Below are 21,797 nucleotides of genomic sequence, written 5' to 3'. Positions count from 1 at the left end.
ACCATGACTTTTTTCTTTACCCTCAAAAAAAAAAAAAAAAAAAAATCATAGCACTCATGGTATATAAAAACTCATTTGCTCAATACATGTTCATCTCTGGTCCCTTCTGGCTGGGTTTCCATTCTAAGGGTCCAAAATTAGATCTGTGCTAATTTTTTCACATCTGCAAGCACAGGAAGCCTGCTCAGTCTTCAAGAGCTCTCATTAACTTAATCAACAATGGACTGCACACTGTCTGGGCTGGAAAGCTAGCAACACCATTATAGAGAGGCATCACCTTTCATTAATGAGATTTTTTTTTCCTCATCAAGCATGTCAGTCACAAGGACTTTAAATTGCTACGGTAATTTTTAAAGGGGGGGGGGGGGAGACTAAGACCAAAGGAAGCATTAGATAAAACCAAGTAAAAAAAAAAAAAATGGATCCCACAGATATTTAAAAGCCATTGTCCTAAAAACAATTACAATGTTTCTGTTTAACAGAATTAACAGATATTGCTTCAGTACACTGGATACAGTAGTATCAATATTTAAACTTTAATTCCCTTACATTAAATTTATACTTTGATTTTTTTATCAATAGACTTCATGGACAATAAATCAGTAAAAGGAAACAAACAAACAAAAGGAATTAAAATGTTAAAACCAAAGATTCATACACAGAAATCAAAGAAGTCACACCTTCCTGTAAGGGTGTCTGTATCACTGTAAGGATACAGACAAAATAACATTTATTAACATTTATAGTCTTTCCTAGCTATAAGTTCCGAAACATAATGCTAATTTTGCTCTTTTTTTTAAAAAGAATATGCGCACACACACACATGTACATGTGCACATACACACACATGTGCACGCACATATAAACCACAGGTTTTGTCATACAATGAGGGGGGATATAAAATTGATTTTGTCCTTTAATTTTTTGAGGATGTTTCAGCTTTTTATTCCTTGCTTTCTGACCTACTTCTTCAAAGAGAAAAAAAAAAAAAGATTTGAGCTTCCACAAAAACAAGTAAAACAAAGAATTATTATTATGCATGTACAAGTTGGTATGTTAGCTTACTCTAATATGTACTTTGCTATTGCCAAGTGACCCTACACAGGTTTGTGGGCCAATTCTACCACTTAGTTTGTTAATACATTTGTATTTAGGTTAAAAACAATGTATGACCAGTATAATAATGTGAGCCATAAAGTAATAGAGATATGGAATACATAGTCCCTTATCAATTGGTACGTGGTTTTGTGCTAAGTGTATCTTATTTCACCATTACAAATGAAGGGGGATATATATATATATATATAACATAAAGATTAAGCCAGCATCATATCTGGCTACATTTTGCAGCCTCAACCATCAGCTGGTTCATCAATGAGGCTATAGCATTACTTTTATAAATCCCCCAAAATCTTACCTCCTCACCACCACAATCACTATAAGTATGCTGGCGTGCTCTAGAATATCCTTGTGATTGATCAGGAAAATAAAGGAATGAAGTAATGTGTTATTGGCTGGCTGTGAAATTGACTTTTGCCCTCCTTCTACAGCCGTTTGTGCCTGTAGCACCACAAGATGGAGGGATGTGCTTGGCTTGTAAACAAACAAAGTCTCTAGCTCTGTGACCTGGGAGAAGGAGCCGAAGGCCACTAATCAGAGAAGAGCACCTCAACATTCCTAAAAAGGGAGACGTGGGGCACTGGCACGCTTTCTGGCTAATCTAAACACCTAATTCCTACTCACATAAAAGGAAGAGCCTCCTATCCCTCAAAAGTAAAGCAGAAACGACCCCCTACCCCACAGACATAGCTTCTTGAGAAATGCCCAAACAGCTGATAAAGAGCACTGTAGAAGCAGTTGCTTTACAGCCTTTTTCCACATGGGACATAGGAACCTTGACTAATAAGCAACAGCTTTTACTAACAGTAATCATTCTTTAAACATAGCACTATACTTGAAGAAGTTAGTTTTCATGTTCCTTGTAATACTGCATAACCCACCTTGTCTCTGTCTGAGATAAAATACAAACTACAGCCTGCCACAGTAAAGGAAGGAAGGCAGACCCACAGGAAAATGAAAGGTAAAAGGAGAACAGGCAAGGTTGCATGTGGAAAGCCCCAGTGAAGACGACCTTATCTGGGCCTCAGGCAAGATGCTAGCTTTATACTTTTCCAGCTATGACCAAGTCCAGATTGAGGAGCTGCTTTGACAATCCTACCATCAAATCTAGTCCTGGTAAACCCAGAGCCATTCCACATGCTTATTGTATCCAAAATTCAACTCAATTTTCATTAATTTCTCAACTGAACACGTAACAGCCAGAGGGGACCCTTTTCACTATAGGCCAACTTCAAAGGAAATGAAACTTCGAGCTTTGTCTTACTTCAGAATTGGTGTTATTTTGGAAAGTTCTGGCTACTTTAAGGCTAATGAGATCTAAGGACATTTTTCTCCCAGTCCTGAATTCTCTCCTGGACTTCAAAACAAACAAACAAACCGAGCATTTCCATGCAAGATACTGAAGAATTCCAGGTGACCAGCACCTCCAAAAACTGGGACAGTGAAGGAAAACACTACAGAATGATGTGTACCTAACACTCACAGTCGCCATAAAGGGGTCAGCAAACAGTCACAGAAGCCAAAGGAAGCTCTCTGGTCTGTATACTTAAAACAGGCTTCAGTGGCTGACAGCCTGTTCCATAATCTATAAACTATGTCACTTGCAAAGCCATATTCATATGTTAGGTGGCTCTTTACAGAAAGTTCTGAGGCACTCTACCCCCAAATGTCCCAAAACAATCTCATTACTAAGAACAACTGAGTTTAGAAGGGATAAACCAAGACACAAATACTATTTATAGTTCTTGACTCAGACTTTGAATATAGGGGAAACGTATCCTTAACTCCAACATTTTCTTTCTATTGTAACCACACCCAGGACTGCTGTTCTCTGGCCAAAACTGAGGTAGAAAACATCCTGAGAAGAGACACTGGTATTCCTGACTGTGCTAGTGTACTCTTTCCTGGGTCTCTAAATGGTTCTGCCCATTCTCATTTCTGGAGAAGAACCCTGAAAAACAACTTCCTGTTTGACTCCTCCCAATCCTTACCCATGGAGGGTGGCACTTCCGGGCTTCAGGTGGCCACAGCATAGATGGTAATGGACTGACTCACTTGTCTGTGCTTCATTTTGTAACATATATTTACATGTGGCTTATCCTGAAAACCAGAGTGCTAAGGTTTTGTCAAAGAGTCCATGTCTTACAGACTCTTTTCCCATTCAAGGACTGTGAGTTGATCAATTTATTCACACAGTAAGAGACAGTGAGAAACACCAGCGTCTATCTCTGACAGAGCCATAATTGGCGGCGGCAGCACAGACAATCAGCACAGACATGGTGGATGATGAACTGTTTGATGACTGTGTGAGGCAAAGGGCAGAGGGGGAAAACCCATAGTAACTTTGTTATTGAAGTATGTCAGACAACAGATCAGCTTGTAGTAACCCCCAAAAGTGCCACCATCTGTAGACTAGACTCATTCATGGCACCAAAAGAATTGGAGCTAAAAATACCACTACTATTTTCTAAATCCAAAACTACTTAAGCATCTGGTAGGCAGGCCTGGCAGATTATGACCAACTCCCCCTGCAAGTTTATAGAAAACTTTGCAGTTGAGCTCTGTGTCTGGTAGCCTTCTGAAACCGATGGTTTTTAGACTAAGGAAGATACAGATAAGAGCTACAGACTATCACCTGTACAGATGATACGTTATATTAGGTGTTAGGCAGATGATAGCTGATACACAAAATAGGTAAATTAACAATTATTAATAATGACAGATAAAAGTAGGAAAGATAGGATGAAAAAACTGGTAAATGGGCAAATGACAGAGACAGACAGACAGATAGTAGATAGTAGATTTTGCGAACATCTTCCTCCCAGACACCTTCCTGGCTTCTGCCCAAGGCTTGGCCATTGTCTATACCCTAGTGTCACTATGTAAGCATAGGGCTCTCTGTAAGTACATGTGGTTTTCCATTTTACATCAGTTCGGGCTAAACAACCAATTGGCTGCCCCCTTTTTCTCCATCACACAATGGATGTGTGCTACGCATACACTCTGCAGGATAAAGCCACATAAATTCAGGGCAGAAAAGTTACAAGGGCAAGGAAGCAAATCTTCAACTCTTATTTCTAAGTAATGCTTCATTTTCTTTCTCTCATTACAAGGCATACCACCCCGTGGCACAGTATGGAGTAAGGTGGCTAACATTCCTTTAACTTGCAGAATAAAGCAATATCATTTAAGGTCATTCTGAAAGCCAATTCCAATCAATAGAATTTCACTGATTCTAAATGTGTATCTAAAGAAGTTTCCTCCTTCAGAAAGTGGTTCTTCATTTTTCCAAAGAAAACTCCAAATAGCATACTTTCCATGGTTTAATACCCAACATATTTATTTACAAAGTATAAAAGAAGTCAGTGCAGAAATTTTAACTTTTGCAAGGATAAATTTAAAACAATCTCTTGTAGTGGTGGTACTTGCCTCTAATCCCAGCACTTGGCAGGCAGAGACAGGCCAATCTCTGAGTTTGAGGCCAGCCTGGTCTACAGAATGAGTTCCAGGACAAGTGATCTCTTGAAACACCATCAATTTTGAGAAAAAAAATTTTCCTTGTTATTCTTTAGTTCTTCAACACTTCAGATTCAAGCAGCATTTTTTTTTTTTAAACAAAAACAAGATTCAATTGGTCTCAGTGTTCAGGCTTTGGATTCTAGCAACTCAGAGAGCTGAGTCAGGAAGATAACAAGTTCATAGTCACCCTGGGCTACACACAGTAAAGACCCCATGTCAAAATAAAAAGTGAAGGAAAGGCTGGGAATATAACTAGGTGATAAAGTGCTTACCTAGCATGTCCAAGTTCAGTACTCCAAAATTATGAGTGAAAGAGTAATAGACAAATCATAAATTCACAGAGAAAATTACAAGCAAAATCCACATAAGGTTGAACAACATTCTGAGAAAAGATATAATTGCTCTTTCTCTCCCCACAGGAAGAATCCTCTTATTTTGCAGACTAGTGTTTCAGAGAAAAAAATTCAAGTCAGAAAGCTAACAGTTAGCCTAGCAAATGTAAAAGTCAAGGTGACCAAAAGGACATGTCACTGTGACCACAAGGTAAGTTTGCAAACTTGAACCCCATAGATTTGGTACAGAGCCAACCTAATTGCTGCCTGTCTCTAGACATGAAACCTTGGCAGCCCCTTGGTCCTCGAGGATAAAACATGCACCACTGAGCAACTCTCAGGGCTAGGATTAGTTCTGAGTAAACAGACAAGTTTAACACTGATCATTTCCATTCTTGGTGTTGGGAATTTATTTTATTATTTAATGTTGGAACGAATGCTTTATATAACAAAGGCATCATTTCCATGTTTGGAATTTTATGGTTGTCAGAAGCCTTCATAAGGCTCTTCTCTTTAGTCAACTACTTTATACAGCTATGGAGGCACAAAGGCTCTAACCCTCTTGTACAAATGTGTGCTTTGAGCTCTGTGATAAGCTTTTCTCCAGGGAAAAACTGTCACTTGTGACAGCTTCAGCATGCATTATTCGCCTGCACTGGCAGCAGAAGCAGGAGGACCTGGGGCTTCGTCTACCCAAAGCAACTTGCACTCACCCTAAGCTGCTTATTGGGCCACCTAGTGTCTTCTAGGTCTCACTGACAAAATAGAGGTAACACACATTAACTTTCTTAGTTAGAAATAACATTGCAAAACCTCAATGTAGGGGCCAAGGAGATGGCTCAAAGGTTGAAATTCTTACCATGCAAGCATGAGGACCTACGTTTGGATCCCCAGAAGTCACAAACACCCAGCTGCAAGATCACCCACTTATAATCTCAGTATTCCCATGATAAGGTAAGACACAGAAACAGGAAGTCGCCAGAAGTTCACAGGAGAACAATTTGCCTGGTATAGATGGCGGTACACAAGACAGAACCTGTCTTAAAGAAAGCGGAAGCTGATTCTGTACTCCAATCCACACATGGCCTGTTACATGCATGCACTTGCACCCACACAAATAGGCACATATACAGACACATCACACACACATTTTTTTCAACAAATTGTTGTTAGCTATGACATATTCAAACTTACGACTGACCTTACAATAAAAGAAGAAGATATATCCCGGGTACCCCACCAAGTGCCATGCATAAAGGGAACTACATGACTATATGGGTGACAGGAACAACCTCTTCAGGGTATAGAGGATAAAAACCAAAAATCCTACCTGAATACTAATAATTCTGAAGATGGTTAGAATGCTGCGCGCTCGCGCGCGCGTGTGTGTGTGTGTACTGCCTTCCTAGGTGCTGTTTCTTTGCTTGCCTTGTCTAGCAGTTCATTGTCTTTATAAATCTAGCACCTGCAGTCTTTCCCTTATATCCCCACTCAGACAGACAGATCTCTTTCAAGAACGGAAACAAAAACAAAGTCTGCCCTGCTTACAAGTTTAGCACCTGCAGGCTTCCCCAATATAGCTCCACTCACCAACCAGAGAGATTTGTTTCAAGAACAAGAAGGTAAACATGGGGTCTATCCAAGCCTCTCACTGCTGTGACAATGACCCCTTCTTCAGAGGATCAGGTCGCAAATGCCGATCCTACTGTCTTTTGGTTACTGGTCATATCGAGTCTTTACTATTACCAAAACTGTTCTATTTATCACTGAATTCTTACATTCACACCATATGCCCAATGAAAAAATACAAAGACATTTTGAAATAAGATAACAGAGGACATTAGCACCTGTGCTAAAATGAGAAAATTACCAAAACTCAAATATTCAAAGAAAAGTAAACACATTCTCAAACACTACAGATGAACAGGATGTGAAACGTGTGTATGTGTGTGTGTGTGTGTATGTGTGTGTGTGTGTGTGTATGTGTGTGTATGTGTGTATGTGTGTGTATGTGTGTATGTGTGTGTATGTGTGTATGTGTGTGTATGTGTGTGTGTATGTGTGTGTATGTGTATGTGTGTGTATGTGTGTGTGTATGTGTGTGTGTATGTGTGTGTGTGTGTGTGTGTGTGTGTGTAAATGAACTACCCTAAGGCCCCCCCAATACTCAGCTAATGTCACAGCAACATGCTACTGTGTGCACTTCACTTCAGACAATCAGATCCAGAACCACACACGGGTTCATGACTGCATGTGTTCATCCTTTTGCAGTCTCAGTGACATTTCTCTTCAGTGTGTCTAGAGTTTCAGGTGTAAGAGGTATTTCAGAGAGGCAGCGAGTGCTTCATTTTGATAAAAGAACAAGTGCCAGTGAAAGGGAAAGATCTGCACAAGTTTTGTTATGGGTGGGTGACTTGAAGATAAGCTTCTGTATGACTGAAAAGTAACTGCACCAAAGTACCCAATGGTCCTAAGGGTAGGCCTGGAGAGATGCCTTAGTGGTTAAGAGCACTGGCTGGTCTTCCAAAGGTCCTGAGTTCAATTCCCAATCACCATATGGTGGCTCTCAACCATTTGTAATGGAATCTAAATTCCGCTTCTGGTATGCATGAAGACAGAATACTCATACACATTAAATAAATAAATAAATAAATAAATAAGTAAATAAATAAATAAATAAGTCTTTTTAAAAAAGATCACAAGGGTAAGAATTTCAATAAAGCTATTTCAAAATACCATTAGCCCGAGTGACATTACAGAATGGTAGGTTGAGTTTGTAGTACCTTGTACTGATGCTGAAGGTTCCTGGAGAAGTTAGAATAAGTGGGGCTCTTTGCTTCATTTTTTTCTTTTACTTTATTGGTGAGAGCGGTGTGTGTGTGTGTGTGTGTGTGTGTGTGTGTGTGTGTGTACACGCATGCATGTGGAAGCCAGAGGTTGACAGTGTTGTCTTCCACGACAGTTTTTGACCTTATATACCGTACAGATTTCAGACTCAGCTAATCTAACTAAGCAGCTTACTCCTCCTTAGCCCTAGGATCACAGGCAAGCTGCCATGCTTACACAGCAATATCCACTGACCTCCCCAGTCCTGACAGGAGGGGCTCTACACAAGGCCCATGACACACCTAGTGGCCACTTTGCTAGTCAGCTCAGGTTTTTAAGTGATAGTTTTATGAAAAACTGCTGCAGTAACTTGCTCAAAATTCTACAAACAATTATCACTGTCACTTTTTAATATTTACAGAGATTTGGATATACTGTCTTTAATCAAAAAGAGAATTTACAGTGCTGGGGAGATGGCACAGTGGTTAAAAGTACTTGTTCTTGCAGAGGATTTGGGCTGGACTCCCAGCATCTACGTGGTGGCTCACAATCATCTGGAACTCCAGTCTCAGAGGATCTGACATCTTCTTCTGATCTCTGTGGACACTAAGAACATACCTGGTACATAGACATACATGCAGGCAAAACACTCATACATATAAAATAAAAATAACTAAGTCTTTTAAAAAGAAATTCCAAAAGGAACCTACTACTACCACTTAACTAGTCCAGCCTAACCCCTAACTAGATTCTAGAACTTATCCCATATCCACAGAAAAGTGTACCTCTCACCCCTCATCAATGAAGCTTATTTTTACACTAAATGGAGACGGCTAAAGAAAACCACAGCTGGACACAATGCAGAAATCAACAGACAATGGGGAGCCCAGGCCCAATACATACATTTACAACACAACAGGAACCATGGCAGAACAAGGGAAACATGTTTTAAATATCCTGCCATGTGGTAAGCATTTTACTTTAGCCAATCAGATTCAAAACCACGTACAGGCTTACTACTCTGTGTTTATTCTTTTGTAGGTCTCCTGTGGCATTTGCGCTCTCTCTCTCTCTCTCTCTCTCTCTCTCTCTCTCTCTCTCTCTCTCTCTCACTCTCTCTCTCTCTGTCTAAAACTTCAACTGCAAGAGGAGCTCAAGAGAGGCAGGTTGTGCTCTAACTTTCAACAAAAGGAGAGGTGTCAGAAAAAGAGAAAGATCTTTTTAGTAGTAAACGCCAGAGTACCAAGAAATCTGCTGTGAGACTGTGTTTCCTAGAAATGGCTGCCTAAACAAGACCTAACAATGACAGCCCGGGGAGATGATCTCATGGTGCCCAACCCTAGACAAAGAGCTACAGGTACTAATGACCACTGAGAGAAGGGAAACTGGCCTCTCCCAAAGACGGCCCCCTAATCGGTTATCCAATACAAAATGATCAGCTCTGAAATTACATACACATAAATGAAAACAATGAATGCAAGTTGTGTATTTATAATTATATATTTGTGCATATATATGTAGAGAAATGTATAAATATCTACATATGGATAATAATAACACTTAAGCAAAAAAGGTGATAAGTTTGAGGAGTAAGAAAGAAACATAGGAGGAATTGAAGGCAAAGGGCGTAAGAGTGGTTGGAGGGCTGAAAGGGAAGAATAAAATGATATAATTATATTTTAATTAAAAATGTGTTAAAAAAAAGAACAACAAAAATCTATCAGTCTCTGTATTTTTAAGAAACAGGTTCAGAGTAAAGAAGTGATGTATGTTTAGGAAGACAGATATAACTAATCTGGATTAAATATATAATATAAACATGTACTGAGGCATTGCAAATAATCCCATTGATAATAAAAAATGTTTTGCCTAGTAAATTTAATTAATAAAAATCAAAATTAAAAGAAAAATCCATTTAATAAGAAGATAACATTTTTTAAAAGATTTATTTATTAATAGACATACAGTTAGTTCTCTGCCTCCAGGCCAGAAGAGGGCACTAGATCACACAGATGGCTGTGAGCCACCATGTGGGTGCTGGGGATTGAACTCAGGACCTCTGGAAGAGCAGGTGGTGCTCTGAACCTCTGAGCCATCTCTCCAGCCAGAGAAGATAAATCTAAGAGCATATAAATACTTAGTAATTCCACTTCCACTTCTCAATGTTGTAGATCTCAAGTTTCACTAGAACTTGTTTTCCTGGAGGTGTTATAAATAATCTTCCATTCAGAAGTTGAAATACAGAATAGGTCCAGGCTAGCCCAACCCTTCTTGGCCAGCTCCTGCTCCATACAGCACCATCTAAGCCTCCCAAGCACTGAAGCTTCTCCCCTTTCTCTAAAAGTCTTCTATAAAGAAAGGCAAACTAGGGCTGGAGAGATGGCTCAATGGTTAAAAGCACTAGATGTTCTTGCAGAGGACCTATGCTCATTTCCCAAGATCCACAAGTAGTTCATAATTGTCTATAACTCCAGTTCAAGGGATCTGACACACTCATTTGGCCTCCTGGAGCACCGAGCATGCACATGGTATACAAATACAATGCAAACAAATATCTATACTCACAAAATAAAAATAGTTTTTGTTTTGTCTTTGAGAAACAGAGAAACAAAAACTGACTTTTATGTTCTTTGATAAGAGGAATCCCACTGGGTACTCAATAAATGAACATGCTTATTTGGGATTTCTAGATTTCATTTTCATCATCATCATCATGCTCATTCTACATTTAGAGTCCTAAGGGCCTTTTCTTGAGACATCTACTAAAGGACTCAGATCAGGGCCAAAACAGTCTTCAGAGTTGCTTGATACAGTCCTGGTGCTTTCCTGCCAGCCACAGTGAGAAGTGTACAAACATAACATTGCAGATAACGTAAGAGCCATACAGTAAAGAGGAAAAAGGACAGTTTAGAGGGAAAAATGTCTCTATCATTTCTAGGGTCTGAATGGTTCAACTGGGTCAAGCTCTAGTGAGCACCAAGATACCTACCCAGGTGCTAGTGGATGAGCCACCAGTGAAAGCCAGAAAGCATGCAGCACAGGGCTCACCATCCAAAGAATTCTTTGTATTTTTGGGTATTTAACTTGCCTGGCAGGAACGACAGTATTTAAAGAAACACTTGTGTCTCTTTAGATTCCACATAGTTCTGAAAATGTGTCAAACCACGTTGCAGGTGCAGTGGGAGACGAGATAACAGCAGCTGTGGCTACAGTTCCACTAGGACTAATAGCTGTGTTGTGCCTCTTGCTCTCCATTTAAACCCAAACCCCATAGCAAGACCCTGAAGAAGAATCTAGAGGCCACTGAGTCACTGTCCATCTTTCCAATGTGGCCATATTGAATAAAACTCTGCAAACTGCCCTTTTCTGCTCCTCACTATTAATTAGTCTAATTGACTATTATTTGTCTAATTGGCTTATTGATAACTGGTGGGCAAGCGTGGTTTCTCAGGGCTTCAAGGATATGGGCTATGACACTAATAACTCCTGTAGCAAAACTGCTTTGTCATGTAATCACACAGAAAAACAGGAAGATCGTTCAATTTATCAAAAATCTTCATCACCCTGACAACAGGAAGAAATAGATTAACACTAGTAAATACAAAAGTTCATTGCAACCCAGAAACTCAAACAGTAAAAGTACACCTCTAAATAGAGTGCTGTGGATACAATCTGTACATGTCAAGGTAAGGAATGCAAATAAAGGCTGGTGAGGGCTTCCAGGCAAGATACTGAGACACAGAAACAGAGAAGGAAGGAACGGGCCACACAAGACATGAGCTAGAAGCACGAATAGCCCAAGAGAAGCAGAGGAAACAGCAGGAACAAAACCAACAGTGAGGAAAACAAGATAAAGGTGACAGCGGCACCTCAACATCTATATTTGTGACAGTGACTTTAAATACCTACAACACAGTCTTTTCCTTTTTTTTTTTTTTTTTTTTTTTATTAAAACCTTTGGCGTTATGTACATGAGTGTTTTATTCTGCTTGTAGGTATATGTACCAACTGTATGTCTCCTACCTGCAGAGACAAGAAAGTATCAGATTCCTTGGAACTGAAGTTATAGACAGTTATGAACTGCCATGTGTGTGCTGAAGACCAACCTCCCTCCCTCTCTCTCTCTCTCTCTCTCTCTCTCTCTCTCTCTCTCTCTCTCTCTCTCTATCTCTCCCTCTCTCTCTCATTCCTTTTGAGCATACTGAATTTCAGGAAAGACAGAGAGGGAAACAAATACTACACATTTTGAATCCTAATTCATATTGATGTTTGCTTTTTGCTGTTATTGTTGTTTCAAATAAATACATCTATTAAAAAAATAATAGTACAAGCAAAAGTGTACCTTGTATATTTCTAAAAATTCCAGATGTAAGGATAAATAACCACCATGCTAGCTACTCTGCTGTCCCTCCAGTATGTGCTCATTGCATATGGCAGCTGTTGCTCTTCTGACCAACTTTGTTAGAAGAGATGCTAAAATTTCTTAGTATCAGAAAAAGCTCTCTCAGTGGGGAGACATGGAAACACTTACATTCCACTTGCTTAACCCTGACACACTTAAACTTCAGCCACTATTCTGTTATATATCAACTGCTGATCTAGACAGGCCAGTTTGTGGCAAGGCAGGTACCCACTATGACTGTTATTTCACAATAACAATCCAGGAAAGTTTTCTGGGACGCAGTATACGGAAGATGCACTTTGTCAGTCTGTCTAACATGTACAAGCATAAGTGGAATTCTCCAGGGTATATCATTGCATTTGGAGGTGAAATGCAAACTCCAATTGCTCCATGACAGACACTGAGGAGTAGAATGAGCTCAAGGGTTACAACAATGGAGTGTTTTCCAGCATCTTTTACCTACTCAGTATGATATTGTTAGTAAAGTAACTCCTGCTTTCACTTATGATCACTTTTTATTTCATGAAGAGCAAAAGAAAGAAGAGGATACATACAGACACATTATATCCAACAAGTGAGTCTTAGCTTTAACATCATTATTTCTTGGAAGAACAATCCTCAGAATCTCTGAACCCCACTGAGGCTACATCCAGATGTACTCTATATACCAAGTCTCCTCATGTCATTTACCTGGGCTACATAGGTAAATGCCATAGGTACTTTATATAGGTAAGTACCAAGTAAGCCTTGGGCCAAAGCTTTACCCCAGTTCCTGGCCAACTTTTACTCAACCGGGATGTTGCAATCAGAGCCATCTTTACATGCTAGCAATACTATAGTAGCGAGTACAAAATTTTCCTTGCAAGCTTCCCCAGGTATCAGGCTCCTGAGATGCAAGCAGGTCCTCCACGATGTCCTCTGTGCTGGACAGTGCATGCAGAACATGGAGAGGATAGCCCAGTCCTTGAACTGGCTCCCTCCCTAGAGGCATACAGCAACCACAGCCTTCAGTTCCCCCAGCACACGGTGTCAAGCTCCATATCAAAGGAGAGTGCTGACCTTTGAGAAATCTAAGAGTATGGCTAGGGTAAATGACAACAATTTAGCATATCCACAATGGACAGATTCACAAAAAAGTATTGCTGCTTTAATCTGTCTGGGTTTCTCTAAGAAACTCTGTCCTCGTGCTTACTTTCCATAAAAACATCCAAATGTCATGGAAATAATCCAGAACTTGTCCATTCACCCAACAAGCATCCATGCAGTACAGAAAGTAATACAGACATTGACAGTACCACTTCATTTTTGCTAAAAGAGTCAGTCATAATTATGATTCAAAACCTTTTTAAGGTAAAAAGTAAAATAAAATGATACTTCAAGACTCCAGTAATTTTCCTAAGCAAATAGTCCAGAAAGGGCAGGTATACAAAAATTCCCTTTTTTCCCCATAAGATCTCACATTTATAGATTTTTAAATACAAAATATATTAACATTCTAGTCTTTAAGCCTCTTTTCTTGAAAATTGGTATGATTTTAAAAGAATGGCTTAATCTTGAAACAACTTACAGTTAGGAAGTTTGGGGATATTTTTAGAGGTGAGGGTTAATAATGTACCGAAAGAAATATCTAACAAGCTTAAGTGATGGCAGGAAGTCAGTTCAGTGTGGCTTTTCGTGAAATTCAAGAGCTGTAGGATATCCTTCAGCACATACACTGAGGCTTTCTATGCTCAAAGTCAATCCCAAAGCCCAAAAGAGCTTTCACTACTGGGAATAAAACAGATGGACAATTCTTGGCACAAGATGTATATTTGATTAAAGTTTGATGAATTCACTACCTAATTAAATAGTAATAACTGTGACAATATGAATTTCAGCTTTAGAAACATCCTTTTAAAATATATTCCCAGCTTTTTCAAGAGGCAATGATTAGAAATATATTTCATTGAAAAGATAGACAGTAAAACATACTGTTTGAAATACTGTATTAAGAGTTATAAGAAATATCTGCTTCATTGTGAATTTACTTTTGGGGGAGGAGTGGCAGGGTCTCTAGGTGCATAATAAGGATGATGGTGAATGCCTGTCCAAGTGAATTTGCTAGCATTACAGGTGTGTACTACCATGTCAGACTTGCTGCGAGGGAGGAGGATTCATTTGTTTTTGTTTTGAGACAGGTCTCATGGTGTAGCCATAGCTAGCTTAGGGCTCACTATGTAGACCACACTGACCTTGAACTTACAGAGGTGCACCTATCTCTACCCTGGTATGCTGGGATTAAAGTCACTGTACCTGGGCTCTAGTTTGTTGGTTCTTAATAAAACATTTCTTCCGTATACATGAACACATTTGTACTGAAAGCAACATGTATTGAAACTGCATATTCCCATTACAGGGGGAAAAATAACAATGCTTCACCATAACCAGCTATGAAGTTTAATCTTACTCATTAGCTAAAATGATATTTGAATGAGCAAGTAACACCAACCATGAGACCTCAATAGGAAATTGAAAACACTTTACAGAACAGGTTGGAGATTTTCTTTTAAAATAAGAACAAAAGATCAAAGGCCAAAGTCTAAATCAGAATACTAATATAGCTTTCAACATATGGTCATATTGCCAAGTAATTTGGATAAAGAACCATTTCAGAAGAGTAAAGAGACTCATATCAAAGTTGTAATGGCATTTAACTCAAAGCTAAACAAAGAACCCTAAAATACACAGCAAACTGTTACATGTTAGGTACCATTTCAGGTATTAGCATCAGGAAGAAAAAAAAAAAAAAAGATCACTGTGCACTCCTGCCATTTATATTCTAATCCTCATGTATTAATCGACTTTCCATCACTGGTAAGCCTTACACCAACCATGTGCTTGGTAATACAATTATCATTTGCTGGCTAAGGCAGAGAATTAAAAATATTATGAAGCAAATGTAGGACACATATATATGCATCAATTTAATAGTATGCTTTTCTTAAACAGAATTTCCCATGTAGCCTTAGCTAGTTTCAAGAAAGCTTTTTTTGGTGCTGGGGTCATGGACACACTCCAACAAACCTGGTTATGAATTTTCCTTTTCTTTTTAATTTTTTTTATTAATTTATTCTTATTACATCTCAATGTTTATCCCATCCCTTGTATCCTCCCATTCTTCCCTCCTTCCCATTTTCCCCTTATTCCCCTCCCCTATGACTGTTCCTGAGGGGGATTACCTCCCCCTGTATATGCTCATAGGGTATCAAGTCTCTTCTTGGTAACCTGCTGTCCTTCCTCTGAGTGCCACCAGGTCTCCCCCTCCAGGGGACATGCTCAAATGTGAGGCACCAGAGTACGTGAGAAAGTCATATCCCACTCTCCACTCAACTGTGGAGAATGTTCTGACCATTGGCTAGATCTGGGTAGGGGCTTAAAGTTTACCGCCTGCATTGTATTTGGCTGGTGTCTTAGTTTGAGTGGGACCCATGGGCCCAAATCTGCCTATCATAATGTTCTACTTGTATGTTTCTAGGACCCTCTGGATCCTTCTACTTTGCTATTCTCCCATGCTTCTCTCATCTAGAGTCCCAATAGGATGTCCTCCCCTCTGTCCCAGTTTCCTGGTAAGTGAAGGCTTTCGTGGGACATGCCCCTTGGGCTAATTCAAAATGTCGAATGATATTTGAATGAGCTATTCCATGGTTCACAATCAGAAGAAAAAGATATTTCGACTAAACGAAAATGCAAATGAAAATATTATTGCAGCCAATAAGAATATAGTATTAAAAGTTGACACGTGAATAAAGAGAATATCAAAGTTTGTACCATAATAAAGCCATGTGTCTAAAGACTAAGATAATAAACAGCAAAAAAATGGAAAAAAGAAATATCAATAATACCTAAACCCTACATAAGATATACCAATGACTTGGCATCAATAATTTCCAGAGCTAATCACTGCTTGGTAAGGTCAAGGCATACAAAGGATAATCAAGTTTCAACATACTACCAATTATTTAGAAACAAATCTAAGCACATTACCACAGGGGCTGGAGAGATAGCTCAGATCTTAAAGGGCATTTGTCACTCTTCCACAGAACTCCAGTTCACTTCCTAGTACCCATAGCTCCAGGCTCATAACTCCAACTCCAGAGCATCTGATGCCGTCTTCTACCTTCATGGACACTTGCACATATGTAGCATACACCCATACATGCACATAAATAAAAAATCTTTAAAATACAAATAGTATCATTATATTCACTATATGAAGGACAAAGCACATACATATCTAACAAACTTGCAAAATAGGTACAAGACATAAACATATGCTGAGAATGAAAACAAGCCGATGAAAGTCAAAGATCAGCATAAAACAGCATACTATGTGCAAAGAACAGAAGACAACAGCAAAAACGGGATTTTATCTAAATTGGTCCACAACTTTAAACATATATCCAATAAAAATCTCAGGGGGATTTCTGGGAGATTCAGAGTAGCTAATTGTAAAAATTACAGGAAGAAACATGGGAACTAAACACCACCCCGTCTCTAGTGAGCACACAATGTAATAAATTTGGTATAGGCTCATAATGCCTGATTTTAATAATTACTATAAAGCCACAAAAATTGAAACATTGTATCAGTAAAAAAAACAGATGAAAAAGCAGAAAATCTATAAGTAGACACACACAAATACAGCTGATTTATTTTTGACAAAAGTACAAAGTGAGTTAAGTAGAGAAAGAAGTGCCTCTTCAACATGTCACTAGAAAACTGGAAAATATATTAAAAGAAAAAATTTCATGCCTTAAACAACATTAAAATAGATACCAAGTCTAAGTAGAAAACACAACTATTAAATATTTAGACACACACACTTTAATAATAAACTTTTTAAAAAGGGAAATACAGATTAAAATTTACCTCAGCTTTGGAGTAGGCAAATAGTTCCCACAAATGCCATGGAAAGAGAAAGAAAGAAAGAAACTAAATGAACTGAACATCAGAACTCGGAACATTTGAAAATATTTCCTACAGAATGCATCACTAAGAAAGTACCATCAAGGGTGGAGGATGAAGCTCAGTGGCAGAGCATTGCCTAGTGTGTACAGGTTGTAAGTTCAATCCTTATTACACCAGAAAATAAAGGAATGGGGAGGAAAATCAATTACTAACTGGCAGAAGTCATTTTCAAACCACATATTGGTGCAAAGAGCAACAAGCATTCCAACTAAATATTGGCAAGCATACACTGATGAAGTAGCTAAGTGCTTTGTAAACACAATAAAAACATGCTCTGTTCACCAGAGTTGATTTTACAAGATGTGGATTTTTTTTTTTAAAAACTATGAAAGAGGAATTGGAATGAAATTACATGTTACAAAGCACAGATTTTAAAGACAAGCAGGTAACTGTGAACAGCTACCATCCATTTATCACACAGCATCAAAGAAAGGAGATTACTGAGAGTCTGAAAGTGAGCTCCACTAAGGTTTATGCAAGGTAGAGGAAAAAAATAACATGAAAGAAAGAAAGAAAGAAAAAGAAAAGGAAAGAGAAAACCAGGCATGGTGCACATGCCTCTAATCCCAGCACTCAAGGGGACAGATGCAGGTGGATCTCTGTGAGTTCGAGGCCAGCCTGGTCTACAAAGTGAGTTCAGGATAGCCAGGGCTACACAAAGAAACCCATCTTGAAAACCCTAAAACAACAACCAAAAATAAAAAATAATAAAAAACAAAACAAAAAATCCAACAACAATAAAACAAAACAAACAAGCAAACAAAAAACTGGGGAGATGGCTCAGCCAGTAAAGTGTATGCCACATAAACACACTCAGTTCAGATCCCCAAAACTCTCATATAAAGGCAGGCAAAATGGTACAGGATTGTAACCAAAGTCATGAGGGAAAAGTGGGTATACAAAGAGGTATATCCCCGGAGTTTATTGGCAAACCAACTTAAGACCATGGGGTGAAAGAGATGTGTACATAAGACATGTGCTTATGGAGGTATGAACATTTTCAATCCAAAATAACATATACTCTATATCACTGCTTCCTATTAACATCTTGGTAATTTATAAATATATCTTGGAAAGTTCATAAGTAGACTAACATCTTCTCAGGCAATAAACTTTGACAATTCTTCTTCATGAAGAAACACTAGTCTAACCTGACCAGAGCACTTGGATTTTAGTGCCTAAGAACTTCGTAAGAAAGAGAAAAAGAATAATGAAAAATTCAACTCATACTTTAACCTCCTAAAATACTTCATTAACCCTGTGCATAATTACTGTGTGACACACAGAACATTGGAAACCACAGCGTTTTAGGATATGAAAAGGAAAAAGAAAGCAACAATAGAGCCCGTTGGCTATACCTCACCACCAAATTGAATACACTGAAAGTGGAAGCAGGGGATGTGAAGAGACAGCCTGCCCCTCGGTGAGCACATGTACCTCCCCAAGACCTACAAGACACTCAGATACATGTGCATAAGTACACATACTAATTTGAAACATACTTTGAAGGATTCCATGAAATAATTTAAGAAGTTCAAGAACATATTAATACTAAACACTGAATGAACCATGCCTTGGAAGCAAAGCTTATCAATTTTTTCCCCAAACTTCTGTCATATAGTTTAGCACTCTAAGTAGAACAACTTGCACTTAAAAAAAAAAAAAAAAAAAAAAGCACAACACATGCCAGGTGGTGGTGGTGGCACACATCTTTAATCCCAGCACTCAGGAGGCAGAGGCAGGTGGATCCCTGTGAGTTCAAGCCCAGCCTGGGCTACAATGTGAGTCCAGGACAGCCAAGGCTACACAGAGAAACTCTGTTTTCAAAAAACAAAAACAAGAAAAAGCTCAAGATGTACTAGGTTGTCCCAAGATTTATAGCTATAAGTGTAGGAAAGGCACGTGCCTGTAAAGATCCTCCTGCAAAAGACACTGAAGGGTCACAATGAGGTGAGCAATGGAGCAAGCCTAAGAAAGGATCAGAGCCTGAGCGAGATGAAGAGAGGAAAGTAGTTATGGTGAGGAGATGGAGCTTCTACTTTGTTCTTGTTGCCTCGCGTAGCTGATGAACATCTTCCCTAGAGCCCCATTCTCCGACCCTCACCCCCCTAGGAGCACACAGCAGTCCCAGGGGTGAGGTGAGAGGGAAATGGAACTGGCTGCCCCTAATGGAGTCCCATTTTGAAAAAAATACTCAGGTGGCAAAGCTTTGTGAACACAGCTATACACTCTTCAATAAGTATGTCAATCTCATCCCACAGGCCAGTTCCACCTGCCCCTCTCATCTGTAAACTGACTACAGAAGTCTCAGGGCATAGAGGGACCTAGTCATGGTAGCCATGCACATGGACAGGCCATGGGTTCAATCTTTAGCACACACTGCACATTTACACACACACACACACACACACACACACACACACACAGTCAAGAGTTTTTTGTCACAGTAATAATGAGAATCACAAAACTTCTATATCCACCTGAATTTGAAAAGAGGGTGCCAGGGTCAGGCAGGAGGTCCCCTTCTAATACAGACCTAGAGGAGGGGAGTAGGGTAGAAAAGGGAGGGAGGGAGGAAGGGAGGAGACAAGTGAGGGAATAACAATTGAGATGTAATCTGAATAAATTAATAAGAAAAAAGAGAAAAGTAAAGAAGATGCCTTATAACTAGTAGGTGGACAAGAGAGGTTCAACGGAGATGAACCTAATTAAGCAATTCAGGGCTCTCGGATATAGTGGAGTTACTTTTTCCCTGAAAGAGCTTGATTCAAGTGGTGTTTGTCTGTTTTAATAATGTGCAGAAATAAAATCACATCAGAACAAGGGATGTATTTGCTTTAGCTTTGGAAAGAAAAATGTTTTCATCATATTATGAGGATTTCTCTTACACTCACAACTATGGGGCAGTAGTGACACAACGCACAGCCACAGAGCTGTCACTAGACAAGGACTTAAATGTATTAGCTTCTGGAAGTACTAGTACTGTCAGTACCTCACAGACAAGGAACACCCCAGTGAGGTTAATGGTAGGAATCTTACTACTGAATAATAACAGTAAATACTGACTACATGAATGGAAGGCTGATGTCAATGACAGTTAACTCAGCAATCACCACACAAGACACACTCTTGAAGATTCTGACTCCCACTTGTTGGTGTCAATCATCTTGCATGTGTTTACGGGAATCTGACAACCTGTCACATCAGTATCATTAACCTTCCTCAAAGAGAACTGCTCAAAGCACTTTGAACATTTGAAATCAAATCACCAAGAGAGTCAAAACCAGGTTCAGCCCAAGATGTCTCAGGTTCCATGTTTTCCTCCAACAAGGCAGTGTCTGCTGTCTCTACTGCATGAAAGCAGAACAGGAAGATAGCTGGCTATATAAGCATCCTCTGAGAGGCATTCTCAATGGGAAATACTCCATTAAAACAGCAAGAGCAGTATTTTTCAATCCCCAGCACCATACAAACCAGGCGCAGTGGTACCTGTCTATTATTTCAGTTGTAGAAGCAGAAGGATCAGACACTCAAGGTACCGTTACTATATAGTCAGTTCGAGACCTGGATTACATGAGAACATCTCAAAAACAAACAATAAATACTCATTGGGGGGCTGGAGAAATGGCTCAGCAGATAAAAATGTTGTACTTTCAGAGGACCCACATTCAGTTTCCAGCACCCACATGGTGGCTCACAAAAGTCCATAAACCCCAGTTAAGGAGATCTGATGTCCTCTTCTGACCATCTTGGGCACCAGGCACACATGTGCTCAACAGATATCCATGTAGGCAAAACACTTATAATTCTAAAAGAAGAAATTTTGAAGTCTGAGAAATTGTCACAACCCAAAGCAATTTAAAGAGACAGATAGTGTTGTATAAGACCCTGGGACTGATTAAGAGCTATCAGAAAAAAAGAAAAGAAAAGAAAAGAAATATCAAGGATACCTAAATAAATATGATTTGTAGTTAATAACAAATTTTGACTTGTAACAAACATATATACAAGCATAAAGTGTGACAGTGAAAAATTGAGTGTGAAGGAGCACTGTAATCTCAAATAATTTCACAACTTTACTATAAATCTGAAACTATTCTGGGTTACGTTTTGGGGTGGCAGGACTTGAGAAAGCATATCATATAGACCTAAACTCCCATGTAGCTGAGAATGACCTGTGCCTCCTGACTTTATCCCTGAGTGCCAAGATTATAGGCACACACCACCACACAGGGTTTTTAAAATCTGAAACTATGCTAAATTTTTTAAATATAGAAATATATTTCATATGAAAATGAAACTATTTCAGTGAGTTCTTTGTGCTTGCCTCTAAAAAGATTAAGCACAGGTTCAATAGTAGGGGTAATAAAAAGCAAAAATAATAATTTATTATGTCCATTTTATAAAGCTAAGGGCCCCAAAGGAAGGATCATTGAAAACAGGATGAAATGGTAATCATATAGCCCTGTTTGCTCAAAGAGGACTTACCAGAAAGTTGAAGAAAACTCAAGAATATTCAATAACAAATATACAGCTTGAGGCTATGGTAGAAAAGGGGACAAGCTTCAGGGTCCACAGTGTTCCCCTCCTAG

General features: G+C 39.1%; 1 protein-coding gene across 2 annotated transcripts in view; it reads right to left on the bottom strand.

Annotated features, from left to right (window-relative positions):
• The window catches only part of Dip2c (disco interacting protein 2 homolog C), a 402,377-nt gene that overhangs the window by 186,708 nt on the left and 193,872 nt on the right, over positions 1 to 21,797 (bottom strand). The gene's annotated exons all lie outside the window — the stretch shown is intronic.

Source organism: Acomys russatus, chromosome 9 (genome assembly GCF_903995435.1).
Source record: "Acomys russatus chromosome 9, mAcoRus1.1, whole genome shotgun sequence".
Lineage (NCBI taxonomy): Eukaryota > Metazoa > Chordata > Mammalia > Rodentia > Muridae > Acomys > Acomys russatus.
Note: the sequence above shows the minus strand (reverse complement) of the source record. Positions and strands in the feature narration are given on the sequence as shown.